At 49.7% G+C, this 20464-nt stretch overlaps 1 long non-coding RNA gene across 1 annotated transcript; it reads right to left on the bottom strand.

Annotated features, from left to right (window-relative positions):
- Positions 1 to 8070: 8070 nt before the first annotated feature.
- Positions 8071 to 13615, bottom strand: LOC122462983. Its single transcript, XR_006285903.1, has 3 exons — positions 13298 to 13615; positions 11776 to 11857; positions 8071 to 9387 (listed from the first exon to the last, which is right to left on the bottom strand). It is a non-coding gene; the product is annotated as an uncharacterized LOC122462983 (long non-coding RNA).
- Positions 13616 to 20464: the final 6849 nt, after the last annotated feature.

Here is a 20464-nt window from a genome sequence, read left to right as displayed (position 1 = left end):
AAGCGGTGACACGAGGCCTGGCCAGCATCTAGCGGTGAGTGAACTCTGTTACACACCCAAAGTGGCTGTGTCTGGAGCCCTGTGTAGCCTCTTCTGTGGGAAGTTCCCATGGGTCAGTGGGGCCGGAATCTCTCCTGCTCCTTTGGTCTCTTTGGGCTTCCCACGAGATGTCTGGTGAACTGCCCTTGGACTCTGGGCCCAGCACCGCTCAGAAATTATTCGCTACCTTCAGAGAGACAGGGCACAGCTCAGCCTGTTGGGTAGGCTGGAGACTCACACTTCACTTGAACACACAACACTGAGGTGGTTTGGGAAGCATAGTAACAAAGGAGAGATTTAAGTGATACTAAGCAAGAGGAAGAGACAAATTTCAAAGAGACAAACAAAACACAACACACTTTGTCATGACTAAAACTGAATCTTAACAAGTCACAATCTTTGCCTTAGTAGTTTCCCGAATAAGATCTCAGCTTTCCTAACAGACCTTCTTTGATGTCCCTGTAGGGTAGAAAACTTCTCTGTCGAATCCGCTGATTTGATTGCTTCGTCTTCTGGTTTCAGACCCTCTGTTCTACTTCTGGGTGCCTGGACCCTGATTGTAACATCTCTCTGGCCCAGCCTCTTACACAGATGTGTGCTGCAGCCAGCCCAGCGCAGGGAGCAGTGGGGACAGATGATCTCCTCCTGTCAGACCAAGCAACATGGGTCCCATTGAGGGTTAGATGGAAGATCCCAGGCCTCTCCTGGAGGTAAGAACCGTCCACTCTTCTGGGCACTTGGGGCTGTTGCAACAAAGAGGGGGCTCCTGTTCCATAGCCTATTTGTCCTCATGACTGTGTTTTTTTCTTCTCAGAGGATGCATCCGGGACACTGGAGGCTGTTTTGTGCAGGAGGTTTCAGCGGGGAGAGATCACTCACTGTCCTGACCCATGGGTCATTAACCCAGGTCTGCAGGGTTCCTGGGAGCAGCCACCCTCCAGCAAGCCACCTGGAAGCCTATGAAAAACTGCTTACCTAGGACTGACCAAGTCCAGACCCAGTTTGAGGCTCCTATTGGCAGAGTCCCAGAGCAGCTTATTGGCCCCCGGGACCTCCTTAAACCAGCAGCAGGAAGAAGAAGCTGTCTGAACAGCCGAGCTCCTCCCCGGCTCTGGACCGTGTGTTGGCTGTTCCTGCTCCCACTCCCCAGGCTTGATTTCCTGGCATCCGGACTCAGGGTGACTCACCTGACTTGAGGTTCTGAACACAATTTGGTCTTTTGCTTCTGCTCTTCCAGTGTCCTGACCCAGCTGACTCTCGACTCCTGTCTTGTGAGTGTGGACTCTGCCTCTGACCCCTAGGTCTGGCTGCCCATGACCCAGCCATGACACTGACTTTTCTACAATTCCTCCAATGCCCTTTTCTGCTCTCCAGCTCTGCTCTCCCAGCAAGACACACCGATGCCTTGGCTCCCAGAGTCCTGCTTGCCTGCTAGTCAAGGGCTCAGGGGGAGTGCTTGTCTTGCCCCCTCCCCCACCACAGCTGCTTGTCCTCGGGGACTCTCCCTAGAGCAGAGGAGAATCCGTCCTGGCAACAATTCAGGAAGTCACAGAAGGGATGGTCTGCTCAGCTCCCTCTGCAATGCCACTGCCCGAGACCATTAGGAGTGGGTGCCCAGTGACTGCGCCGGCAGCTCCTTGAGAGACTCCTGGGGGCAGGGTAGTCGTGTTTCACTGTGACCGTGGAAAGCCATGTGAAGAGTGCGGCATTGAGGAGACTCTCCTGCTGTCCCAAAGGGTTTCTGTTCTCCTGCACGGTCAGACTATGGGGCCAGGTTGCAGAATGGGGAAGAGCTGGTTGGTGATGAGTCGGAGGATTCACCATACAGGTGGCAGCAGCTGCAGATCCTGGAGTCCCTGTGGTCGGGTTACCATGCGTCCGGAGTTTCCCGGACATGTCCGGCTTTTTGGGTTTTAAATTGCCCTCCGGAGGAATTTGTAAAACTCTCCAAAGGGCTGGGATTTCCCTCCCAATGCAGCACTCTGGGGGCGGAGGGGGAGCTGCGCACTCTGCTGGGGAGCAAGGCACTGTGTCTGGCTCCGCACCCCAGACACACTGCTCTGAGCAGCAGGGTATGGGGGCCGGGGGGGCTGGAGAAGGGGCATGGGGTCCCAAGGGACAGTCAGGAGACAGGGAGCAGGAGGGGTTGGATGGGTGAGTGGTTCTGGGGGGAGCCTGTCAGGGGGTGGGCTTATGAAGAGGGGTCGGGGGAGTCAAAGGACAGGGAGCGGGGCGGGGTTGGATGGGGCGGAGGTTCAGGGGGGGAGTCAGGGGCAGGGAGCAGGGGGGATTAGATGGGTTGGGGGTTCTGCGGGGTCAGTCAGGGGACAGGGAGTGGTTGGATGGGTGTGGGAGAGCCGGGGGTCTGTCAGGGGGCGGGGGTGCGGATAGGGGGCGGGGCAGTCAGGGGACAGGTAGGGGGTGGAGTTCTAGGGGGGCAGTTAGGGTGGAGGGGTCTAAGGAGGGGGCAGTTGGAGACAGGGAGAAGGAAGGCTTAGATAGAGGGCAGGGTCCTGGGAGGGGGCGATCAGGGGACAAGGAGCAGAGGGTGTTGGATGGGTTGGCGGTTCTGTGGGGGGCAGTCAGGGGGCAGGAAGTGGAGGGAGTAGATTGGGGGCAGGGCTACAACTCCCCCCCCCACCCTCGGAGTGTCCTCTGTTTTGAAAGTTCAAATATGGTAACCCTACCCTATGGGCCCAGCCTCCACTCCTGAGAGTTCAGGCGAACCTCCCCCTGTTCTCAGGGAGTCTTTGGCTTTGGCGGCTGGGCCTGCCTGCCGAGACAGAGGACTCAGTGTTTCCATCAGGCTGCTCAGTTGCCAATGCAGCCACCCAAAGACGTGAAGAATGGAAGCGAAAGAGCAAAGCTGGACCCTCCGCTGAGCTCCTGCAATCATGTGAGCCCAGCGTGGGAGAGACGAGGGAAAGCTCCAAGGTGGCTGGTGGCTGTAGGGAGCCACGGGAGGAGAAATAAATAGTTCATAATGAATCCTACGGGCTTTGTCTTGTGTGGTGAAGGGTTTAAAATGGCTCTAGTTACTATCACATTCAACTTTACAATCGCTGTGTCTGATTGAAGGGCAGGTCTGGAAAGGTCAGAGGTCACTCGAGGAGCTTCAAGTCTCAGATTCTGTCCTTATTGCCTGCTTTGACCAGCTGATCTCAAGCCAACACCTCCCTGGTCGCAGTGGTGAGCTCTTTTCCTCTTTTTCTGGATTAGCCGCCAGCGTGGGGAAAGGATACATGTGGCCAAGGAAATGGAGAGGCATGGGGGTCACTTGCAGAGGCATGCAGATAACTTGCAGAGTTGCCTGTTCATGCAGTTCCTATGGGGGAAGCACGGTAGGGTACCGTGCACTCCGGGGCACCATTTCCAATTTTGGTGGTGGTGGGGAGGATAATTTCACCCTGATTCCAGGGGCTACTTAGGCACCTGAAAACTCTAGTGTTTTGACAGATAACTTAGCAATGAGCTGACAGGAACACTTGCCAGACTGCTTTCTGGGGAAGACAGCTATAAGAATGGGTCCAGGGAATGGTTCTGTAGCTCTGAGCTGTTTGGACACTTTCAGGGAACATTCCCAATGCAAGACAGAGATCCCCAAAGTTATCCTGGGTAACCCTGAGAGACTTGTGGAAAACTAGCAGATACCACATCTCTGCTGTCACTTTGCACTGACAAACTTGGACTGTCCGAACCTGTTCATGTATTTTACCTGCTTTAACCTCTCAAGAACTTTCACATATAAAAGAAAGAAAATTAAAGAAATGACATAGTTACACTGATATAGGGCCGTAGTGTAAACCCGACCTCAGAGTTGTCCCATTGAAATGGAATTATTCACAGCAGTAATTAAAGTTAAACATGCATGTAAGTGTTTCCAGGGCTGAGATTAAGGCCACAGCTTATGAGAAGTGCCAACGCAAGAAGAGAAGAGCTGTGCAAAGACTGAAATGCCACTTGGAACTTGGCCCAAACAATGCATCATGAAAAATAAACTCATCTTGTTGTACAGTAACAGAGCTGGTTCAAAAGGGTTTTACACTGACAATGCAACCTTTTAATTAAAAATGCCACTTTGGATTCCATTGATCATTTGAAAAAAGTTCCCTTTTTAAAAAAAACATTTTGGATTTCTCTGCCCACTTGAGAGAGAACGTGGAGTTTTCCCCACCAAAACGAAACAAAAATTTGATAATTAAAAACATTTTCAAATAAGTTTGAAGAATATCGGGGGGTGGGGGGGGGAAGCGGTTTCTTCTTCAATTTTCATGAACCTCCCCACCCCCGCTATTTTTGACCAGTTCTAAGTATGAATAAATGTCTGTCTGTACATGAATGATAAATATGTCTGCTTCTGAAACATTGACAAACAACGGCTCTCATCAGGAGCACTGAGGTCACATTACGCAGAGAAACACCCAGGCCTGCAGGGTTCACCTTTTCAAAGACATAAACCGCCCCAGGACGGGAATGTCACACACAACACAGTGTGACTGGCCCGGGTTGGTTAGGTGCATGTTTTGCTGTTGCTGGCAAATTGTGCTTTTTTGAGGGTGGGGGCGGGAGTTATATTTGAAAGGAGTTCTTCACCCTCTCTCACTCTCATACAGGGGTGCCGGAACAGGGGAGACCAGGGCCCACCACTTTTTACTGGCAATAAGTGTGAGCGACTGGATGATGGGGGAGAGAAGGGAGTGGGGGGGGGGCAGTGTTTTGGGGGCAAGGGGCGGCATGAAGTGAGAGCTCAGGGAGAAAGGCGGTGTGAAGGGGGGCCTCAGGGAAAGGGGCGGTTTGAGGGGGCAGGACCTCGAGGAGAAGGGGTGGCACAGGGGCTGGGCCACAGTTTGGGTGCCAGCAGTCCCCCCCCAATTTTAGGAAGCTTTTGCCCATCCTGCCCTCATCCCAAATTAATTTGTTGCAGTAAGAAAACTTTGAGCAACAAGGAGACTTAGAGACCCACAATATAACCGCCAAAATCCTCACCCGCCCCTCGAGCTGGGCAAACAGAATTTTTTGGTCGCTGGCAATTCCAAAAAAGAGATGGAAAAAAACCGGTTTCAGGTTGAACAAAACTAACATTTTTCCAAATTTTTGATGAACCAAAAAGCTTTAAAAAAAACCCAAAAAGACCCAGGAACATTTCAAGGGTTGTAACTTTTTGAATTTTTAAAATAAAATTGAAGGACATTTTTAAACAAAAAATTGTTTCAAACTGAAAAATCAAAATGGTTTGTTTGGAAAGTGTCTAAAGGAAATGCTTCGACTTTTTAAGAACTGTGGGGAGGGTCTGGATGTGAACAATTCAGCAGACCGGATACGAATTCGCAAACAGGTCTCCTTCACCATTCTCCAGGGCTGGGTCTCGATTCCTGTTTCTGGTTCCCTGGGCCTGCTCCCCGTCCCTGTCACACACTGCGGGGAGCTCAGATCCCTGTGAATCCTGCTGACTTCCAGGCTGTTGGGAGGGATGCGTCAGCAGCTTCCTGAAGACGAGTTGCGAGTAGGCAAACACTTTCCCTCTACCTTTCCAAAACCCACATAGGTATAGTGAGACTAGCACCCCCACCACTGCCACCACTCCACGCACCATGAGACGAATCCAGGAAGTTTTTGGAAAGCGTAGGGGACAATTTCCTGGCGCAAGTGCTAGAGGAGCCAACTAGGGGGGGCGCTTTTCTTGACCTGCTGCTCACAAACCGGATAGAATTAGTGGGGGAAGCAAAAGTGGATGGGAACCTGGGAGGCAGTGACCATGAGTTGGTTGAGTTCAGGATCCTGACGCAGGGAAGAAAGGTAAGCAGCAGGATACGGACCCTGGACTTCAGGAAAGCAGACTTCGAATCCCTCAGGGAACGGATGGGTAGGATCCCCTGGGGGACTAACATGAAGGGGAAAGGAGTCCAGGAGAGCTGGCTGTATTTCAAGGAATCCCTGTTGAGGTTACAGGGACAAACCATCCCGATGAGTCGAAAGAATAGTAAATATGGCAGGCGACCAGCTTGGCTTAACGATGAAATCGTAGCGGATCTTAAACATAAAAAAGAAGCTTACAAGAAATGGAAGGTTGGACATATGACCAGGGAAGAGTATAGAAATATTGCTCGGGCATGTAGGAATGATATCAGGAGGGCCAAATCGCATCTGGAGCTGCAGCTAGCAAGAGATGTCAAGAGTAACAAGAAGGGTTTCTTCAGGTATGTTGGCAACAAGAAGAAAGCCAAGGAAAGTGTGGGCCCCTTAATGAAAGAGGGAGGCAACCTAGTGACAGAGGATGTGGAAAAAGCTAATGTGCTCAATGCTTTTTTTGCCTCTGTCTTCACGAACAAGGTCAGCTCCCAGACTGCTGTGCTGGGCATCACAGAATGGGGAAGAGATGGCCAGCCCTCTGTGGAGATAGAGGTGGTTAGGGACTATTTAGAGAAGCTGGACGTGCACAAGTCCATGGGGCCGGACGAGTTGCATCTGAGAGTGCTGAAGGAATTGGCGGCTGTGATTGCAGAGCCATTGGCCATTATCTTTGAAAACTCGTGGCGAACGGGGGAAGTCCCAGATGACTGGAAAAAGGCTAATGTAGTGCCAATCTTTAAAAAAGGGAAGAAGGAGGATCCTGGGAACTACAGGCCAGTCAGCCTCACCTCAGTCCCTGGAAAAATCATGGAGCAGGTCCTCAAAGAATCAATCCTGAAGCACTTGCATGAGAGGAAAGTGATCAGGAACAGCCAGCATGGATTCACCAAGGGAAGGTCATGCCTGACTAATCTAATCGCCTTTTATGATGAGATTACTGGTTCTGTGGATGAAGGGAAAGCAGTGGATGTATTGTTTCTTGACTTTAGCAAAGCTTTTGACACGGTCTCCCACAGTATTCTTGTCAGCAAGTTAAGGAAGTATGGGCTGGATGAATGCACTATAAGGTGGGTAGAAAGTTGGCTAGATTGTCGGGCTCAACGGGTAGTGATCAATGGCTCCATGTCTAGTTGGCAGCCGGTGTCAAGTGGAGTGCCCCAGGGGTCGGTCCTGGGCCCGGTTTTGTTCAATATCTTCATAAATGATCTGGAGGATGGTGTGGATTGCACTCTCAGCAAATTTGCGGATGATACTAAACTGGGAGGAGTGGTAGATACGCTGGAGGGGAGGGATAGGATACAGAAGGACCTAGACAAATTGGAGGATTGGGCCAAAAGAAATCTGATGAGGTTCAATAAGGATAAGTGCAGGGTCCTGCACTTAGGACGGAAGAATCCAATGCACCGCTACAGACTAGGGACCGAATGGCTAGGCAGCAGTTCTGCGGAAAAGGACCTAGGGGTGACAGTGGACGAGAAGCTGGATATGAGTCAGCAGTGTGCCCTTGTTGCCAAGAAGGCCAATGGCATTTTGGGATGTATAAGTAGGGGCATAGCGAGCAGATCGAGGGACTTGATCGTTCCCCTCTATTCGACATTGGTGAGGCCTCATCTGGAGTACTGTGTCCAGTTTTGGGCCCCACACTACAAGAAGGATGTGGATAAATTGGAGAGAGTCCAGCGAAGGGCAACAAAAATGATTAGGGGTCTGGAACACATGACTTATGAGGAGAGGCTGAGGGAGCTGGGATTGTTTAGTCTACAGAAGAGAAGAATGAGGGGGGATTTGATAGCTGCTTTCAACTACCTGAAAGGGGGTTCCAAAGAGGATGGCTCTAGACTGTTCTCAATGGTAGCAGATGACAGAACGAGGAGTAATGGTCTCAAGTTGCAGTGGGGGAGGTTTAGATTGGATATTAGGAAAAACTTTTTCACTAGGAGGGTGGTGAAACACTGGAATGCGTTACCTAGGGAGGTGGTAGAATCTCCTTCCTTAGAGGTTTTTAAGGTCAGGCTTGACAAAGCCCTGGCTGGGATGATTTAACTGGGACATGGTCCTGCTTCAAGCAGGGGGTTGGACTAGATGACCTTCTGAGGTCCCTTCCAACCCTGATATTCTATGATTCTATGATTCTATGATTCCAGGACGCTGGCTCTGAAACAAAAGCGAGAGAAAGGCCCCATGACTAAGGGGCTCCGTTAAATCATCCCACTGCTGCCATGAGGATCCCAGAAGATGAAGACGTTCCTGGGATACATGAAGAGCTGAGCTGGGTCGTGTGCACATGGGCACCACTCAGAGCAGCGGGAATGAGATCTCCAGGCTCATTATCCCCATCGGCCAACCTGACGCAGGGAGAAAGGTGAGCCCGGCAAAGCAGCCCCTGTTCCAGAGTCTGGGAACTGTGATTTTTTAAGATGCTCCAGGATGGGGTCCCTCAGGTCTTAAGGTTAGAGGGGACGGTTAGGATCATCTCCTCCAGCGTCTCCTGAAGCGTGGGGAAGGGCTAGCCATGGTGGGAAGGGTGGGGTTTGAAGACGTATCCATGAAAATGGGGGGTAGGGTCGCTAACACATTGCTGACGGGTGAGGGGCACGATTGGTTTCTTTGCCTTGAGGAGGGGGCTCAGCTTTTAAAAGTTTTGGGAAGAATAATTTAGTCTGAGCCCTGGCATAACCCAGGCCAGAGAACGTCGCCTACTGATTCCTGCACCCAGTCCAGTGATTTATGGCACTGACTTGGCATTGAGAGGGATTTTATCAAAGGCTGAAATCCAGCTGCAGAAGGGAAAGGGCATTAGAAGCTGAAAGACCCCAGAAGTGGCTCTGGTTTTCTACTCAAAATAACCACCCGGGGCTGATTTTCCCCGGCCCAGCGCCTTGCAGTCATGCACCCAGCGCCTAGTGAGTTCGCTGTGCAGGCAGGCTCCCAAATCCAGACAGTGGCACGTCACATCCACTTTGCCCTGGCGTCAGGGACTGCCCTGAGTGCCCATCCTGCAAACACTTACGCACCTGAGCCCTCCCACTGCGATCCAAGGCGACTCCTACGGATGGAGTTAAACACGTGGCTAAAGCATTTGCAGAGGTTCCAGAGAGCTGAGGCTCCGTGTAAAAGGAACATTACTTCAGTTATTCCAATCTTGGGTTGATGAGATGCTCCTGCCCGCCCCCTCCCTTCACAGCTGAGTCTCCCACCCAGTGGAATTCTCCAAGGAACTTCCCACTCCGAGACCCTGGACACTGTGACCAGCGCTAGCTGTCCCTCTGGCCCAATCCCATGCTTCAGGACATAGTCTGAACGCCACCGAGGTCAGTAATTAATTCCCCACCTGCATTTACAGCATGGTAAAACTAGCCATGTATGTTACAGCGGGTTCTTGCTTTTCCTGGAAGCATCAGATATTGTCCCCTGGGCTGGACCAGACAGGACAGCAGCCTGAAATGCCCTACGGCATTGGCTTGAACTCAGACTGACCCTGTGGAAAAGAGGCTACAGCTCCCTTTAAAAAAAAATAAAATAAAAAAATAATTCATAAGGAAGACTAGAGGTAAAATTTCCAAGTGCACTTAAGTCACTTTGATGCTTTTGAAAATTGTGCCCTCTAAAATCAGCCCCGATCCCTGTAGCGGCCACTCCTGTAAGCTGTCAAGTTCTGGCCCATTCCTGTAAGTTTGGGTTTGTGGCGTTTTTAATACAAGCCGCATTACATGCCACAAAGACCCCTGCGTGGTAAATTTTGAAATACAACAAGAAAAACAGGAAGAGGAAAAATATGCTCCATACATGCAAGTTGATCAAGTTCGTGTTGTCACAGGAAACTTAACTTGTGTGTCCGAACCGTACAACATTACTGTTGCACTCATATTGGTTTTGCATCTCATTATTTTTAAATAGCAAAAAGAAAAAAATAATGGGCTTAATAACGGTGCCATCTGGGCTTTGAGTTTTACCAACTCTCCACAGCAGAAGAAAGATTGGGGTTCTCCATTGCCTTATGCCTGGGTCTGAATTCTCAGCAGTGCCAAGTTTTCACTTGGCTCAGCAGAGAGGGATGGGAAAAGGGGGCTTGAAGTCACCCTTTTGTTCCCCCAAGCTTCGGCTGGCTGGTGCCTGAAATAGCACCGGACGTAAAACTTAGAGCACCGTTGAGGCTGCTCTAAGTTCCACTGGCTGGAGTGGCAGCGGTTCTGAGCCAGCATTATGCACCACACTCTTTGCTACCACACCACGTCCCCAGACTAAAGATTGGGAGGAGGCAGGTGACATAAGGAGACACACCAGCTTTGTGCTACCGAAGAATTTCTAAGCTGCCCCTTATGGGCAGTTGGCATGAGGCCCAGGATCAAACTCCTTGTGCCGTGATGGGTGGGTGAGGGAAGAGTTCTGGGCCCCAATCCAGCCTTACCCTGATCCTAGTGTGTGTCATTTACACTAGTGCCTGCAGTTCTTTTGGTATTTCTTGCTCACTTTGCATCAGTGTAAAGGTGACACAAACAAAGCGCAAGGCAACAGAGCGTACTTCCTTTTGTTTCTTTTAAACCTGCTGCCTATTAATTTCGTGGGGTGACCCCTGGTTCTTGTCTTATGAGAAAGAGTAAACAACACTTCCTGATTTACTTTCTCCACATCAGTCATGATTTTATACACCTCTATCTTATCCCCCATTAGTCATCTCTTTTCCAAGGTGAAAAGTCCCAGTCTTATTAATTTTTTCTCATACAGAAGCTGCTCCACGTCCCTCATCATTTTTCTCATCCTTTTCTGTACTAATGGAGGCAGCGAGGCCGAGAGCGCTGGACTCGGAGTCCCGTTGCTGTGGGAAGTGTCTGTACTGAAGGGCTGCAGCAGCTATCGTGTTTTAAGTGCAGACAGAGCCTGAGCCGTAAAGCAGGTTCCTTCCCACCTACTCCCTTTGCAGAAAACACCCCCTCGGTTTAAAGACCGACAGAATCCTCATGCAAAGCGATTTCTTCTCTAGGCCGTCTACAAGCCTCTCTCCTTGCAACTTGAAGAAAGCTGAATGGTTGACAAATGTTTTTAAGATGCTGCTGCTTACTTCCGCCTAGCACCTGTTTCTTTTAACGGTGCACCAGCCTGTCATGCAATGACCTTGCTAAAGCGGTTACAAATTCCAGAAACCCGTTAAATATAATACTTAGATTAATTGGACTGTTAAGTAAATTATTCGACTGTGACTAAGCAACTCCCTCACCGAACCCAGACAAACAGGAGTTGCCTGTCTGAGAGCATTCAGAAGAATGGACTGACTTCTTTTTTTAATGATGGAGAATTGAACGGGGCTCTCCCAGCTGAGTGCTCTGACCACAGGGCTGGGTTAGGACGGCCCCTCTGCCATTTTGCATGGAGCAAGGCAGGTACCTAACTTATTCCTGCAAGATATGACTTAAGCAGCATCTAAATCACCTGACTGCAAGAGAGGGGTTTCCCGGGATCACAAGCCACAGCAAGCATGGAACACAGAGAGGGGCAGGGCTTAGGACACACCCCTCTCATCAACATCTCCCATTGGCTAGCATAGGTGGCTCCCCCCCAGAGCATGCTGGGTTTTGGGGATCACAGTTTTCTGCCCCTGAACTCATCCCCTTAATTGACACTCTGCACTCGCGTTGGGAGGCCCCAAACACAGCTCCTCAATCAGCCAAGGGCTTGTCCTTGGCCATAGCCAGCTCTGCTGTGCCAGCTCCCCATGGTCCATTTTTGGCCAATTGTGGCCCAAGCCATCAGGCCGCCTGAGAAGATCTGGAACAACTGGACACTGCCCTCAAGCTCACACTGACGTCAGTGGGAGCTGGGACGGGCGTGTGAAATTCAGGCTGGGAGGAGAGAGGCTACTGGGGAAGGAAATCTCCCATCACAAGCTACTTCCCATCCCCTTTGGTCTCATCACGAGCTTCCTCCTCAGCACCGGAGGTCCCAGACACAGTAGGTGGGAATGAGCTGGGCTCTGGAACGAGACAATAAGGAGGAAAGTGTTGGTGAGGACTCCGTATACCACATGCCTGATTCTCCTCTTCTTGCCTGCACTGCAGAAGGTTGGCCTAAGGGGGAGGTGCTGATCTAGGAGCAAGAAGTGCCTGGTTCAATTCCAGCCTCTGCCCTGGAGCCCTTTGATTATCTAGGGCCAGATACTCAAAGGTATTTGCATTCCTGAAGATGCAGGTAGGTCACTAATGGGATTTTCAAAAGTGACTAACTACCGTCTTCAGTGAGAGTTAGGCAGCTGCATGCTTTTGAAAATTCCCCTACGTGCCTATTTGCAGCTTTAGGTGCCTAAATACCTTTGACAATCTGGCCCTTAGGCCCAGATCCTCCAAGGTATTTAGGTATCCGATTCCCATTGATCTTTGAAGATCTGGGCCTCAGAGACTAGGGTGACAGTGGCCAGAGATAAAACAGGTCACGGCATACCACGTATTTCCCAGGGATTTCAGCGCAGACCCTTCATGAATGTTTGCTCCTGATCCCGCAGTCAGACAGAGCCAGGGGTATGTTAACGAGCAGCCTGATGAACAAAAGGCTTGCTAGCCACCATAAAAATAAAAGTTACCCCATGGCCTATACAACACGTGCCACTTTCCCTGCGAGCCCTTGGGGTGCTTGAAACCTTGCCTGCACTGCAGAAACTTTGCAAATATGGGCGGCAGGTATCGTAGGCAGGGGGAGCCTGTGACTCCCCAGACAGCCTACCATGGCCCTGCCCACGCTCCGCCCCCAGGCCAGGCCCCCTCCTGCTGTTCCCAGCGCTCTGCCCTGCCAGGCCTGGGGACACAGCAACCGTGCTGCCCGGAGCGCTGGGCCTGGGGCCTCTGCCTGACAGCTGCCCGGCACTGGGGCCGGGGGCCACAGTGGGGGTGCTTTGGGCTCCTGCAGGGGCAAGGGGCCAGAAGGGGAGGGGTGGGGCCAGGGACTAGCCTCCCCGGGGCAGCTGGGTCACTAGCTGACCATGTTTGCAAAAAATGTTCATTGTTACTAGAGTCGGTGGTAGGAACATCGGTGGGCCTAGTGTAGACAAGATTCCTGCTCTGGCCCAACAGGATTTACACCTTCCTGGTTCTCTGCCCTAGCTCTAATGCCAGTCCCGTCATTGGTTATAGCAGCCTGGGGGCTGCTCTAGTGTGTGCCGGCTGGCAGGGGGCCCTCAGGGACCGTCCTTCCACTGAGAAGAGCCAGAGTGCATTGTGCTCTGGCTAGTTCCTCTCCTCACGCATTCCCACGTGACACACCCCTTGGGCTGAGGCTGCAGAGGAGATGGCTCTCCCAGCTCAGTGTCTGCTGGGGTCTTCCATATTCTGGGAGTTTATAGGATGTTTCCACAGGCTTTACATGGCCTGAGAAGTGCAAGGGGAGCAGAGTTTTTTCTGGGGTCACTGAGTGCACAACTTACCCACCACGGTAAAGTTTACGACAGCCACACACTTCCTGTACATTTCATCTTGAATCCTGTAAACTCCTTCAGCCCCTTTGCTCACGTTCTCCATCTTGCAGTATCCACCGGAAAAGGAGAGTGTCTCCTTGAAGGAACTGAGGACTGTTTGGGAGCCCCCATCAGAGGAGTAAACGACATCTTCCCACGAAGAAGTGGAGGTGTTCTATTTCTGCACGAAGAAAGACGTCTCTGAAATGGAGCTGGCATTCGGTATGGAGGTGTTCACAGAGCTGCCTTCGGGCTCAGCCACCTGGACAATTAGGAAATCTTGGCGAGCTGTGAGATTTCAAACAAGTAGTATTTTAGTTTGGCTTGGCAATCCTGGGTCAGGGACTGACGTGGAGGGTTGGGAGACAATAAAGGGAAAGGGTCTGAGAAAGGGCGTCCCTTACAATAAATCGTTCAACCAGTCACTGTTTAAGTGAGATGCTTTACAGATGCTCACAGAGAGGCTCTCCACCAGCTAAGGATTTTGGACACTCTGGCTCCCTGCTGGGACCAGCTTTGCTATTCACTTGCAACCAGAGTGGATACAAATCAATGATTTAAAAAAAAAATCAAAAAAATTGGATTTTTTTAATAAAATGTTTTTTGCCCCTCAGAAAGCTATCTAAAGATAGTTTTAATTAAGATACATTATAGCTCAAAGATCTCTCATCATGGAATAGGGATGATAAATTCTAATTCTATAGTATGAGACAATATATTCATGTAACGTTTAAGAAAAGTTTTGTAAATGAGTTCCAATACTTCATGGATTAAGGACCTAATCTTATGGGGTTCCACAGGCTTCTGTATAGATTATGTAGGTTAATCTTTCTATCTACTCAATGGGATTCAGCGCTCAGTCTAGAAGATACCATCAGAGATGCTTAGTTTTGCAGTTCTCAAACTGAAAAGGAGGACTTGTGGCACCTTAGAGACTAACCAATTTATTTGAGCATAAGCTTTCATGAGCTACAGCTCACTTCATCGGATGCAGACTGTAGAAACTGCAGAAGACATTATATACACAGAGACCATGAAACAATACCTCCTCCCACCCCACTCTCCTGCTGGTAATAGCTCCTTACAATGTGTATGATAATCAAGTTGGGCCATTTCCAGCACAAATCCAGGTTTTCTCACCCCCCCCCCCTCACACACACACAAATTCACTCTCCTGCTGGAAATAGCCCATCCAAAGTGACCACTCTCTTTACAATTTTCAGAGTAACAGCCGTGTAGTCTGTATTCGCAAAAAGAAAAGGAGTACTTGTGGCACCTTAGAGACTAACCAATTTATTTGGTTAGTCTCTAAGGTGCCACAAGTACTCCTTTTCTCTTTACAATGTGTATGATAATCAAGGTGGGCCATTTCCAGCACAAATCCAGGTTTTCTCACCCCCCCACCCCCATACACACACAAACTCACTCTCCTGCTGGCAATAGCTCATCCAAAGTGACCACTCTCCCTACAATGTGCATGATAATCAAGGTGGGCCATTTCCAATATAAATCCAAGTTTAACCAGAACGTCTGGCGGGGGGCGGGGTAGGAAAAAGCAAGGGGAAATAGGCTACCTTGCATAATGACTTTGCCACTCCCAGTCTCTATTTAAGGCTAAATTAATAGTATCCAATTTGCAAATGAATTCCAATTCAGCAGTTTCTCGCTGGAGTCTGGATTTGAAGTTTTTTTGTTGTAAGATAGCGACCTTCATGTCTGTGATTGCGTGACCAGAGAGATTGAAGTGTTCTCCGACTGGTTTTTGAATGTTATAATACTTGACGTCTGATTTGTGTCCATTTATTCTTTTACGTAGAGACTGTCCAGTTTGACCAATGTACATGGCAGAGGGGCATTGCTGGCACATGATGGCATATATCACATTGGTAGATGTGCAGGTGAAGGAGCCTCTGATAGTGTGGCTGATGTGATTAGGCCCTATGATGGTGTCCCCTGAATAGATATGTGGACACAGTTGGCAACGGGCTTTGATGCAAGGATAGGATCCTGGGTTCGTGGTTCTGTTGTGTGGTATGTGGTTGCTGGTGAGTATTTGCTTCAGGTTTGGGGGCTGTCTGTACGCAAGGACTGGCCTGTCTCCCAAGATTTGTGAGAGTGATGGGGCGTCCTTCAGGATAGGTGGTAGATCCTTGATGATGCGTTGGAGAGGTTTTAGTTGGGGGCTGTAGGTGATGGCTCGTGGCGTTCTGTTATTTTCTTTGTTGGGCCTGTCCTGTAGTAGGTAACTTCTGGGAACTCTTCTGGCTCTGTCAATCTGTTTCTTCACTTCAGCAGGTGTGTATTGTAGTTGTAAGAATGCTTGATAGAGATCTTGTAGGTGTTTGTCTCTGTCTGAGGGGTTGGAGCAAATGCGGTTGTGTCGTAGAGCTTGGCTGTAGACGATGGATCGTGTGGTGTGTCCTGGATGGAAGCTGGAGGCATGTAGGTAAGTAGAGCGGTCAATAGGTTTCCAGTATAGGGTGGTGTTTATGTGACCATCGCTTATTAGCACCATAGTGTCCAGGAAGTGGATCTCTTGTGTGGACTGGTCCAGGCTGAGGATGATGGTGGGATGGAAATTGTTGAAATCATGGTGGAATTCCTCAAGGGCTTCTTTTCCATGGGTCCAGATGATAAAGGTGTCTTCAATGTAGCACAAGTAGAGTAGGGACATTAGTGGACGAGAGCTGAGGAAGCGTTATTCTAAGTCAGCCATAAAAATGTGGGCATACTGTGGGGCCATGCAGGTACCCAAAGCAGTGCCCCTGGTTTGAAGGTATACATTGTCCCCAAATGTGAAATAGTTATGGGTGAGGACAAAGTCACAAAGTTCAGCCACCAGGTTTGCCGTGACATTATCGGGGATACTGTTCCTGAGGGCTTGTAGTCCATCTTTGTGTGGAATGTTGGTGTAGAGGGCTTCAACATCCACAGTAGCCAGGATGGTGTTTTCAGGAAGATCACCGATGGATTGTAGTTTCCTCAGGAAGTCAGTGGTGTCTGGAAGATAGCTGGGAGTGCTGGTAGCGTAGGGCCTGAGGAGAGAGTCTACATAGCCAGACAAGTGAAAGAAAGTGGTGTTGGAGACCTGCCTAGCAGCCTCTTGTTTATATTCTGACCTATTCATGATGACGACAGCACCTCCTTTTCCAGCCTTCTTGATTATCATGTCTGAGCTGTTTCTGAGGCTGTGGATGGCGTTGTGTTCTGCACGGCTGAGGTTATGGGGCAAGTGATGTTGCTTTTCCACAATTTCAGCCCGTGCACGTCGGCGGAAGCACTCTCTGTAGAAGTCCAGTCTGTTGTTTCGACCCTCAGGAGGAGTCCACCCAGAATCCTTCTTTTTGTCGTCTTGGTAGGAAGGTCTCTGTGGGTTAGTATGTTGTTCCGAGGTGTGTTAGAAATATTCCTTGAGTCGGAGACGTCGAAAATAGGATTCTAGGTCACCACAGAACGGTATCATATTCGTGGGGGTGGAGGGGCAAAAGGAGAGGCCCCAAGATAGGACAGATTCTTCTGCTGGGCTAAGAGTATAGTTGGATAGATTAACAAGATTGCTGGGTGGGTTAAGGGAACCACTGTTGTGGCCCCTTGTGGCATGTAGTAGTTTAGATAGTTTAGTGTCCTTTTTCTTTTGTAGAGAAACAAAGTGTGTGTTGTAAATGGCTTGCCTAGTTTTTGTAAAGCTCTCCAACACCACTTTCTACAAACCATTACCCTCTGATCCCACTGAGGGTTACCAAAAGTTAGTGCCTGTCTCACCCCCCGCAACCTGCAAGGTCTCGTGCCAGCAAAGGGAAGCTGCATTCTGCAGATCTGGAGCTGCATTCGCATGTCCTGAGGGCTGTCCTGCACCATGGTCACCACGGGCAGGTAGGTCATCAACCTCCATCTCTGTCCCAGCTGCAGGATGGCCTCTGGTTCCTGCTCCCTCAGGCACCTGGAGATGCTGAAATAGGGGTGGGGTTGGCAGAGCAGGAGAACACCCCATGAGGTTAAGAAATGGCAGTGAGAGCCTTTTCCCTTCCTGGGAGATTACGGTGTCCCTCTGTGGGGACTCCCTTCCTGGCAGATGCTGTGCTTTCGTTCCTGGACACTGCCAGGAGGCCCAGCTCCCAACCCTAGCAGCTTGGCTGTTCCATCCCCTACTGTGTACCGAAACTGCCTTGAAAGGACTATCCAAGCCCCTCCCAGGCCTGCTCCCATTGTGGGTCTCTCTCCTGGCTGAGCACAGGCTGTTCTTATATCGCCCAACATTCTTGGATCCTAGTTACATGCTGCTCCTTCCCATGTGACCCCTGCACTTATTCCCTTCACCTGGGGATAGGTTCAGTTGAGCTACTACCCCTTTCATGGCCATCTCACCCTGGGACAGCCTGAAACTGGAAACCTGTGCTCCAACAGTAACTGTTTGCTAGGAAAGGTGCTGAAGACACAATGGAAGAGGAAATCCTTTGGACTGGATTGAAATTATTCCAAAGGAAAGTGAATGAGAGAAAATGTCCAGCGTTATCCTCCTAGCGAAAGAAAAAAAATAAGGTTTTTAAGCATTAGAGCCAGCTGGTCAGAAACAATCTTTCTTCTCCAGTGATGTGAAGTTAAAGGACACGGAGAGGAAGAAAACCTCGACTCGGGTTGTTACTGGTGCTGAAGCAGAGAGGCCAGGACAAACACGGCTAGGGCCCAGGACTGACAATCAGCAGATGGGCCATTTTCTATTCCTGACTTTTTGACCATGAGCGAATCTCTTTGCTTCTGTGTCCCTCAGTTTCCACGACAATAAAATAAAGCTACTCAAGGTTCTGTTTTTTTGTCTCCTGTTTTTCAAGGCGGGACACTTAGATACATTTGGGGCCTGTCTACGCTACCGGTCTAGAGTGTCTTTGTAAGCTGATGACCCCCACATGTTGTTCAGAAGCTATGGATGACACAAGCTCCTACGTTTGTTCTGTGCTTAGCCCCTAGGGCACAGCTGGGCTGGGCGGCCTTTTCTCACTGTGCTGTGTGGAGCAGGTTATGGGCACGAGGGATATGAAGAGGCTCTCAAGGACTAATTCTTGAAAATAAATATCAAAGAACTGCAACCCAAATAAAAAATCACTGCTGCTAACATTGGTGGGTGATAAAATAGTAGCAGAGTGGTAATTAATGATGAGGAAAGGGCAGTGACACAGAGCAATCGGATCCCTTGATAAGCTGGAGCCATTCAAAGAAAACAAGTTTGAAAAGAACCAAATGAAGGGTCCTATAGCTAGCGACAAAGCATGCAGGCCACACCTACAGAGTGGGGAAGTGTATCCAGGAAAGCACTGACTGTGAAGAGGATTTAGGGGCCATGCTAGGCAAGCCATTCAACATGAGCACCCAGGGTGATGCTGTGGTGAACAGGGCTAAAGCCATCATTAGATGTATGAAAAGAGCAGTGAGGAGCATAGGGAGGTGAGACACCATGAGGAAGACTGATCATGGAATCCTGCATCCAGTTTTGGCGTCTACCTTTGAAAAAAGATTTGGAAATATTGGAGATGGGGCAGCAAAAAGCAATGAAACGTTTTGTGGGCTGGAGAAAAATGCCTGCGAATGAGCTATTGAAAGAGCTCAGCCTGTTTCGATGATAAAAAAGATCAGGAGGTGACGTCGTTGAAGTGACTTCATGGAGAGAAAATATCGGGTATGAAAGGGCTCATTAATAGGGCAGAGAAAAGCATAACAAGACCGAGTGGCTGGGAACTCAAAAGAGACCAATTCATATTAGAAAGAGGGCCCACATATTCAACCGTAAGGATGAATCACCAAAGGAAGAAACTAGAAAGGGAAGTGATGGGAATTCCCCACCTCTTGATGTCTTCTAATGAAGACTAGATGCCTTTCTGGAACGTGTGTAGTCAAAAACTAGCTACTATGCTCTACAGAAAGAATGTGATATGCAGGGGTTCAGATGACATGCTCTAATTGTCTCTTCTGTCCATAAAGTCTGCTAGTTTATGAAAAACTGAGCGTAGCATGGGGAGAAGCCTCTGATGTTTTACTTTGTTCGACTTGAGCCTACAATGAACGCTCTTTGCTTGGGGTGATCCAGGGGAAGCAGTTGAAACATCCAATGTGTCTGGACAGGGGCAGGACATCAGCACTGCAGGGGAGGGGTGGGTGTGGCAGTGACATGACAAGGGCCTTTGGCAGGACCTCAGCCTATTGGACAAAGGTGGTGGGGAGGCGATGATCTCACAGAGAGATCTTGACATCAGCCAGGCAGGACAGGGGTGCAGGACAGGGGCAAGCTCGGAGATCCCTGTGGCTTTGCTTCAGCACGTCTCCTTCTCGAGGTCTCTCCTGGAGGACTGAGAGAGCATTCACTTTCCCATTCGTGAGCGCAAGGAGGACCCTCTTTGGAGTTTTCTCCTTTTCTTGTCGTGGTTTTGCTCAAAAACAGACGTCCCTGTATAGAAGGTAAGAGCCTCGGAGAGGTTTGGAACCTGTTCAGTCTGATCCATCAGGTGCCGGCTGATTTTTAGGAAAGGAAAACACTAGATTGTGGGGGCAATATTTTATTTCCGACCTAGGACTTTGTCCCTTAGAATTACTGGGGACATTGGGGTTTCTCCTTTTTGTTTTCCCTTTTCCTGCCTCTCCCTCCTTTCTCGTCTTCTCTTGCATCTTTGTCCTTTTCCCCTGCTTTTCTTTCACCAACAGGACCTGTCTGTGCATGTGGAGTTGGGGGCGGAGGGGGGGCGGGGGGGTTGCACTCCAACTCTCATTGCGGGAGACCCTCCCAAAGACATGTGGCTGGAATGGTGCTCTAAGAGTGACTCCCTCCGGTGGTGGCCTGGGACATCTGGTGAGGACTCTCAGCTTTCTGCTTCTCAGAGTCTCAGTGCTGATTGGGGGAGCTTGGGGCTATTGTGAGGGAGGAGACTCAGGTCTTTGTTACCCTCTTTTAAGACCAAGGAAATAAGCCATAACCAAACATGTATTTGATTGCTCTTGACGCTTTTCTCCATTCATTGTCTTGGAGTAATTCACGATTCTCTCTCTAATGGGCTAGTTCTTCTAAAATACTTACTAAAGAACTAGGTTTTAATAAAGCCAAATGCAACCCCATACCTCCAGTAACAAAGGAGTCAGGTGGCACCCTACAGA

Source organism: Chelonia mydas, chromosome 14, assembly GCF_015237465.2.
Source record: "Chelonia mydas isolate rCheMyd1 chromosome 14, rCheMyd1.pri.v2, whole genome shotgun sequence".
In the NCBI taxonomy this organism is placed as follows: domain Eukaryota; kingdom Metazoa; phylum Chordata; order Testudines; family Cheloniidae; genus Chelonia; species Chelonia mydas.
The sequence above is the reverse complement of the archived record's forward strand: the minus strand, read 5'-3'. Positions and strand labels throughout refer to the sequence as shown.